The following is a 9,385-nucleotide window of genomic DNA, read 5'->3' as shown; positions in this document are numbered from 1 at the left end:
TTGATCTGCCAACCTTTCTCCCACAGGCCCAGGGCAGAGGCAAGACTGTCATCAGTCGGCTTTGGCTGATCACAGGTTTAGGGGCTGTGTGGAGTGTGTGGCAGGTTCCTTAGCCTCTGTGCATCTAAGCTCCCTCCCCTGGAAAAGGGAGAGTCATAGCCTGTGTGAGGTTCTTAGAGGGATTTCTGGAAGAACTCTGTAGAGCAAACACACAGCAGTCTCTTTTTTTAATTTTTTAAAGATTTATTTATTTTATGCATATGAATACACTATAGCTGTCTTCAGACACACCAGAAAAGGGCATCAGATCCCATTACAGATGGCTGTGAGCCACCATGTGGTTGCTGGGAATTGAACTCACCACCTTTGGAAGAGCAGTCAGTGCTCTTAACCACTGAACCATCTCTCCAGCCCCACACAGCAGTCTCTTTAGTCAGTCACAAATGCTGGGAACAGGAAGAGTTCAAGACCATCATCCCACCCAGCCTCCCACCTCAGGCTCCACCCCTCCCCTCACACAAGAGGCCAGATTCCTTTTCCACTACATACTGTGGATATCCTTTGACCAAAACTTAAGGATGATTATACTGATGAAATAAACTTAGTCTATTTTCCAGAGCCACATCTATGACCTTGAAGATGAGCCGGAAGATTGTCCTGTTAGTCTTTAACATCAAAGTGAACTGGATGTAGTGGCCCATGCCTTTTATCACAGGACAGAGCCAGAGGCAGAGGCAGAGGCAGAGAGGCAGAGGCAGAGAGACAGAGACAGAGGACAGAGGCAGAGGCAGAAAGCAGAGGCAGAGGCAGAGGCAGAGAGGCAGAGGCAGAGAGGCAGAGGCAGAGGCAGAGAGCAGAGGCAGAGGCAGAGGCAGAGGCAGGGGCAGAGGCAGAGGCAGAGGCAGAGGCAGAGGCAGAGGCAGAGAGGCAGAGGGGCAGAGGGGCAGCCTAGTCTACATAGTGACTTCCCAGGACAGCCGGGGCTAGTAGAAAGTCTCGGGGTTGGGGATTTAGCTCAGTGGTAGAGCGCTTGCCTAGCAAGCGCAAGGCCCTGGGTTCGGTCCCCAGCTCCGGAAAAAAAAAAAGAAAAGAAAAAGGGAAAGAAAGACTCTGTCTCACAAAAACAATCAACAAAAACTAAGTCAAGTGTGCATCAAGTGTGTGTCTGTGACTCCAGCATCTGTGAAGAAGAGCTTGAGGCCAATCTGGGCTACAAAAGGTTGCAACTGTACTAAAATACATACATTTTAAAATGCATAAGTAACTAACTCGTGGTAGAACACCACAGTCTAGCTCTTTCCCTCCCTCAGACCTCCCTTCGTTCTGGGTATCAAAATGTGGAGCCTCACACACTACCATTCGTCTATATCCTGAATGCTGGAGCACTACCAAGTCCATGATTTCCCATGTTCCTCTTGCAAAACAATCATCCCAGCTTGACGTGTCATTTACACTCTCTCATGGAGGGGTGGGACGGGTGACTAGACCCTCACCTGAGTCTCCAGCCCCTCCCTAGCACTAGTTGTATTGTATACAACTCTGCTTTAATTATACATGGTCTCAGAGAGAGGCTAAGCATATTAGCTGGGGAGTTGAGGGGACTCCATCTATGTGGCTCTGGGGACCCGCAGTCCTTCTGGGTAAAGTTTTTCAAGTGCTGCTTGTTGGGAAAGTAGCATCCAAACCTCTGTAGATGATGCCTCATCTGTGCATATATATAAGGGAGCCCAATAAACTCATTGGTTCTCTAGCGTGAACTTTGGCACAATCATACGTCAGTTTGTCAATGGGACCTTAGGAGAAGGGTACACAGTGCTTATGTCTCCCCCTGGGAAGGACTTCTGGCAACAAAAGTTCACAATCTCACCACTCAGACATGAGCCTAATGAGAGGCTATGTAAGGGATTTAGATAGTCGTTCCTTTTAATTCAGTAACAGATAGTGTGGATTCTATATTTAACTGGTAGCCACTAGCTTAGTTTACACTATTCTGAGTCAGGGTTTCCCATAGCCCACTCAGGCTTATCTCAAACTGTCTGCAAGAAACCCTGGCCTGATCTGCCTCCCGCTTTGAAGTGATGAGATCACAGGTGTGCACATGTCTTCAAAACATTGAAAGGGGAGAGGGGGGAGGAGGAGGAGAGAGGGAGGGAGGGGGGGGAAGGGGGGGAGGAGGAAGAGGAGGGGGAGGGGGGGGAGGAAGAGGAAGGAGGAGGGGGAGGGGGAGGAGGAGGAGGAGGAAGAGGAGGGGGAAGAGGAGGGGGAGGAGGGGGGGGGAGAGGGAGGAAGAGGAGGGGGAGGAAGAGGAGGAGAATTGGCTTGTTGTGGTGGCACACGCCAGTAATTCCAATGCTTAGGAAAGGAAGGTCATAAGTTCAAGGTCATTCTTGGCTACACAGTTTAAGACCAGTCTGTGCTACTTAAGACTCTCTCTCTCTCTCTCTCTCTCTCTCTCTCTCTCTCTCTCTCTCTCTCTCCCCATATGTGTGTGTGTGTGTGTGTGTGTGTGTGTGTGTGTGTGCACATACACACGGGACTACATAAGTCAAAGGTAATGGTTTATATAATATTCTCATTAATACAAAACTTATATACCAATACCTTTAGATTTAACTCCATTCTCCAACAGAAAGGACACAGCTAATTTCCTTTTTTAAACATTATCGTTTAGGTCAAACATTGACATGCTAAGAAATTAGATTATTCTATAATTGCAAAAGGACTCAGTGCCTCGCTCAAGGTGAGAACACTTTCTGTTCAGGTCTTTCTCTGCTAAGAATACTTTGCTTTAATTATTTCATTCTCCAGGTGGCAGAAAGTCTGAATTTATGGTAGAAAAGAGCAGTGTGCAGGACCAGCTTAACAGTCGAGATTGCTGTCATTCAAGCAAAACCAACATAAAATGAATTTCACCTACATTAAAATAGATGTACTTACCTACTTCTCTGCTCCCTGAGTTTGGATGCCCTGTGACCAGCAGCTCCTGCTGAAGCACCTTCCCTGCCCACCTCCTTGTCTTCCCTATTGTGAGGGATTGTATCCTTCTCCAACTACAAGCTAAACAAATTCTGTCCTTTAAAAAAAAAAAATCTAAAGTAACATATATTAACAACATCAACTCACACACTCCCGCATTTAGACACTAAGATTTCACACTGGTTTGTGGGTCACCCCAAGCACTGATGCCCACCAGAAGCAGCCCTAGGGAGGCTTAGGTAGACGCCAGTTTGTGTCTTCAAAAGCCTCAGCTTTTTTTATGGGTAAAAAGAGAATTGCGCTCGCAGATTCCAGCCCCACAGCTCACTGCTCCCAAACCCCATGAGAGAGAGAGCTGGCCGCCCGGACAGGTGGGCACTCCTGAGACTGCAGAGCAGAAGAGACCACCAACACTGCCCACCCCTGCCCATATCCCTGGCCCAAGAGGAAACTGTTTACAGCCTCTGGGAACCGGAAGATAGGGGCACTGGAGCGGCAGGTCCCCTGCAGTCCAGACACCGCCCGGACCTGAAGGGACACAGTCAACAGTTCTCTGCACCCAAATCCCTTGGGAGGGAGAGCTAAACCTTCAGAGAGGCAGACACACCTGGGAAGCCAGAAGAGACTACACTCTGCCCACATTTCTGACTCCAGAGGAAAACACCAAGCGCCATCTGGGACCCTGGTGTACAGGGGCTCCCGGAAAAGGCGGTGCAGGCCCTCCTGGTTGACGCCCTCACCAAGAGCTCAAAAGCAACACCCCACGAGCAACTTCAGCCGCAGGACCACAGGTAAGACCAACTTTTCTGCTCCAAGCGACCTGCCTGGTGAACTCAGGACACAGGCCCACAGAAACAGCTGAAGACCTGTAGAGAGGAAAAACTACACGCATGAAAGCAGAACACTCTGTCCCCATAACTGGCTGAAAGAAAACAGGAAAACAGGTCTACAGCACTCCTGACACACAGGCCTATAGGACGGTCAAGCCACTGTCAGAAATAACAGAACAAGGTAACACCAGAGACAACCTGATGTCGAGAGGCAAGCGCAGGAACCCAAGCAACAGAAATCAAGACTACATGGCATCATCAGAGCCCAATTCTCCCACCAAAGCAAACACTGAATATCCAAACACACCAGAAAAGCAAGATCTAGATTTAAAATCATATTTGAGCATGATGCTGGAGGACTTCAAGAAAGACATGAAGAACTCCCTTAGAGAAATGCAGGAAAACATAAATAAACAAGTAGAAGCCTATAGAGAGGAATCACAAAAATCCCTGAAAGAATTCCAGGAAAACACGATCAAACAGTTGAAGGAATTAAAAATGGAAATAGAAGCAATAAAGAAAGGACACAGGGAAACAACCCTGGATATAGAAAACCAAAGGAAGAGACAAGGAGCCGTAGATACAAGCATCACCAACAGAATACAAGAGATAGAAGAGAGAATCTCAGGAGCAGAAGATTCCATAGAAATCATCGACACAACTGTCAAAGATAATGTAAAACGGAAAAAGCTACTGGTCCAAAACATACAGGAAATCCTGCTTGTCTGCCTACCTGCCTTTATACTCCCTGTCAGGGTGGTGGTCATAGTCTCACCCTCCGAAACTATAAGCAAGGCCCGAGATGAGATGAAATGTTTCCTTCTATACACATGGTAACATTGTATACCATGGTGTTTCATCACAGTGGTAGAACCGTGACTAAGAGCAACAGGGGTTACTAAAGCTGAATACAGTAGGCTATTTCCTCCCCCATATTTCTGCTTAGGGATTATTTCCAATAGGCAAAAGCCACTGCTGACTCTGGGCTGATTTGCAGCATGCTGGAATCAAAATCCAGAAAGCTACTAAAAGACAATGTTCATCCTCTGGGTACTTCTAATGACCTTGCATGTCCATGACCTGTTTTGACATTTGTAAATGGAAAGGTTTTTTTTTTTTTTAAAGAGATAGAACATTTGAGGACTAGAGAGATTGTCCAGTGGCTAAGAGTACTTGTTTCTCTTGCAGAGGACCTGGGTTCAGATTCTAGCACCCACATGGTTCTATGTTATCTGATGCTATGGGCATTGAACACATGTGGTGGATATACATGCAAACAGTCAACATGGATACACATGCAAACACATACATACATAAAATAAAATAAATAAATCTTTTTTTTTTTTTAAGTAGAATGCTGGTACGGGGAGGTGGCCTGTGTTGGTAGAGTGCTTACCTAGCATTCATAAAGCCCTAGCTTCCATCTCCAACTGCACATAAACTGACAGGGTTGTGCGCACTTGAAATGCCAGGAAGAGACTAAGTTTAAGGCGAGCTCAGTGTCTTAGTTAGGGTGTTCATTGCTGTGACAAAACACTGTATTAACTGGTGTCTCTTCACAGCAATAAAGTGAGGCCCAAGACAAATGGCATCACTCACAGTGGGGCTACTTCATCCCATATCCCACATGCTGCGGGCTCTGTTCCTTCTGTTCATGTTCCCTAAAATCCATGTGTCAGGTCTCGGTACTGTTTCCTATGCTCCTGGAGTTCTTTTTAAGAAGACGTTGCCCACACATATGTCGTATAGTAGTTTCCTGTCTCAGAGTTTCTATTCTACTATTAAGGCAGCTGAGAGCTGCCCCAAATCCTCTCATCAAAAGACTCTGAGGGGTTGGGGGTTTAGCTCAGTGGTAGAGCGCTTGCCTAGGAAGCGCAAGGCCCTGGGTTCGGTCCCCAGCTCCGAAAAAAAAGAACCAAAACAAAACAAAACAAAAAAAAACTCTGAAACAGGGCCAGGACATGCACACTAAAAACATATATTTGGTAGTGCACTAAGGAGGCAGGAGCAGAAGGGTCTTTACCAATTCAAGACCAGCCTGCTTTCCATGGTGAGTTCCAGACTTACCAGAGACACATAAAGAAATTCTGAGGAGAAAGAATATACAATTTGACAGGTTCTGGGAAGCCAAATGGGGGATCCCTATTTAGTCTCTCATGTGCTCTGAGCATCCTTTAGACTCATCTTTTTAGTGTTAAAGTGGATTTAAGACCTGGGCACATTAGTTCACAAAGGTCAGATGAGACTTCTTCATGCTTCCCTGAGGGTGGAAATGCTAATTACCCAATATGTTCCATCTCCTCTCAGTTGGCTGAGGTGTTCCCTTATAATTAGTCTCCTGCTTCTGAACCGAGAGGGAGTGTCCCCAAGGACAAATCTTCCTCTATGCTTGAACTTCCAAATTAAACTTGGTTGTCTTGTCAGATCAATTTCCATGACCAGGTAGGTCCCAGATTGAGAGTCCCTGAAAGGGTGGAGGATGCAGGCCACAGGGACAAGGGACTGCCTACAACAGGAACATTTTCACCAGCTACATCCGAGCTGTGTTCTGTGGGGAGAATGCAGATTCAGGGCCGGCCTGTGGGTCTGCAGCTCAGTACCACATGCTCAGCATGTCAAAGGTTACAGGTCCAATCCCGAGTGTTCAAAAACCAACAGCAAAGACAGTGGGACTCACATAGAGTCAGACCACTCCCCTTTCTCTGTCTATCCGGGGTCCCATCTAGACCAGGCAGACCCCAAACTGACTTTGTGCCTGAGAATGATCTTGAACTCCTGACGCCCCTGCTTCTGCCCACAGGCATGTACCACCATGCCTGCCTTTGCTACGTCTAAAGATGTAGGAGCCAATGCTCTCTCTGGTCACGGTATTCCACGCACTCTGTAAGCAGTTCCGTTTGTCTGTTATTTTTCCTGAGAGGATAGTGAGTTAGAAGAGGGCAGTGCATGACCATGGGGTTCTAGAAATCTCCTGCCTTTGTCTTCCCTTGTCATTCTAATGTCCTTTCCAGTAAGAGCTGTCAGCACAGCCACCTACGCTTCCTGGCCTCAGCTCCTGCCTCTGAAGCTGACTCTCTCTGCTACTTCGGTCGCCATGTTTGCTTCGGTCGCCATGTTTGCTTCGGTCGCCATGTTTGCACTTCTACAGACAGTGCTGAGTCCTCCTCCTTCTAATCGGACCAATCGGCTTTATTATGTACTTGTGTCCAATTAAAATGAAGTTGAACTCCCGTCCTGATGAGTTTAAAGGTTCAAAGTTTAAGCCGGGCGTGGTGGCGCCCGCTTTTAACCCCAGCACTCAGGATGCACTGGTAGGTGGATCTCTGTGAGTTTGAGGCCAGACTGCTCTACAGAGATCATTCCAGCAGCACCGCCTGCACCTGTGTGTGAGCTTTCACGATTTCTTGCCTTTACAAGCTGTCCCTGGGACGGGCCCCGACATAAGGAAGACACCTACACCATCAAAAGAAGCTACTTGGAATAAGTCTTCCATTTTGAGAAGAGGGTCGAGTTTCCAAAGTTTAAGTTCCCAAAACCTCCCTGGGAACTGACATCCTACTCTGCAGAAAGAAGCATATACGTGGGTAACTGATAGCCTGGTTCACAAGTTAAGACATGAATGTTAGGTGAGGCAAATCCCCTGCCACAGTTGAATACTCCAACCAGTGGGAGCAGGATAAGTGTACAGCAAAGACACGTTCCTGAGGAAATCTCCTATCCCTAAATCCTGATTGGCACAAGAGGTATTTGTGGATTTTAGGCTTAAAAGTACAATAGGATCTTAACTCAATGTCACGATCAGCTCCCAATCAGCTACTCAGTCTTGTCTGTGGTCCTCATTGATCAGTCTTGGGGTGTGGCATTCAATAAACCATCCTTGTTTGACTGAGAATGGTGGTGTCTGAGTGGTTTGTGTGGTGATTCCCAGATCCAACAATGTGTACACTGTGGAATACACAGGAGATCTTATCTCTTCTCTCTCTCTCTCTCTCTCTCTCTCTCTCTCTCTCTCTCTCTCTCTCTCTCCCTCTTTCCCCTTCTCCTTCTCCTTCTCCCCCTCCCTCTCTTGTATACACACACATACACACTAAATATAATTTTTAAAGTTATATTAACCTTATGCTACTTCACACAATGTTAAAATTAACTTAAGATTGTCAAAGATCTAAATATAAGTTAAAACTATAAATTTTTAGAAGAACATACAGTGTTAGGTGAACACGGTAGAGTAGGCACGTAATTCTAGTACTTTTGGAAGCTGAGGGAGGAGGATCATGAGTTCAAGGACAGCCTAGGATACAGGACACCTTGCCTTAACAAAGTTGATAAATTAAGATGTGCAGGGGGGAGATAGATGTGCCAAGAGGCATGGGATCAAGTCACTGTGAGTGTTATGCCCGAGGACTAAGCCCTTCTTTTCCCTGGCATTTTCCTCTTATCTGTGGGTTTTCATGTGACAAATTCAAATCATGTTAGATGTGTTCTCAAAGCTTTCCAGGAAAGGTTCGTCTCCTGCCTGGTCATTGGGGGTTGGGGATGGGGTGGGGTGTCTCTTTCTCTAGTGTGATGGAGGCTCAGAACACTCCACAACTTTCTCAGTAGTAGGATCAGTCATTTCATTCAGATAAGCCCTCTTTGTCAGCATTTGGAAGGCCGGGTCAGGAGGGTTATGGTTAAACTAAAAAAGTGGTGGAACATTCCCGAATGTGTACTCCTGGCGGTCTCACTCCCTTGCTAGTTCTGGCTCTAATGGGCCATTGTTACTAGCGTTAATTTATCCCAGATTAGTATCTCTCCCAGTGGCTCTCTGCTAGCTGTGAACTCTCTGGTTTCAGCTACCCAATAAAATCAGGATTCTAGAAGTCCAGCATGGGGCTGGCCTATCGAGGCTCCTTGCCACGGACTCTACCCACACTCCCAGCAACTGCCCCCTGGAAGTTTATACTTTAATAAACTCCCAACTACCCGGTAAAATCAAGACTCAACAAACTGTAACCCAACAATCAGATTTATATATTAAATTCTCAATCCACAGTACATCCATACAATAAACTTATAAGTAAGGATATTAACTGCCCACCTAGATAAGATAAATTTGCCTACAGAAATTCATCCCAGCTACCTTGGCAATTCAAGACCACCCTGATCTGGGTCATCCTTCCCTGTCTCTGTCTAGATTCTTCTCTCTTCTCCTTCTCTCCTGACTTACAAAAGCTTTGTCCCCGCCTTAATATTTTTACTGTCCAATCATGGCCTTGGCCTAACTTGTCTGCCTTCACCTGCATAAAGACATCAACCTACACAAGGGGGTTTCTGTGGGCCCTACCCCAGCCTGGGAACTGACTGAGCCTTAGTTGGGCTTGATGATACAAGCCTGTGATACCAGCTCTTAGGAGGTGGAGGCCGGAGGGTCAGAGGTCAAGCTTCTTTGGCTGCACAGTAAGTGTCAGACCAGTCTCAGTTACGTAGGACCCTGTCTCAAGAGACCTTAGGAGATGGCTCAGACAGTAAAATGATTGCTGGAGAAACATGAAGACCCGAGTTTGATCCCCAGCACCCATCTAAAAAGCCAGGTGAGG

Source organism: Rattus rattus, chromosome 3, assembly GCF_011064425.1.
Source record: "Rattus rattus isolate New Zealand chromosome 3, Rrattus_CSIRO_v1, whole genome shotgun sequence".
NCBI classification, from domain to species: domain Eukaryota; kingdom Metazoa; phylum Chordata; class Mammalia; order Rodentia; family Muridae; genus Rattus; species Rattus rattus.
This window is presented reverse-complemented; position numbering follows the sequence as displayed.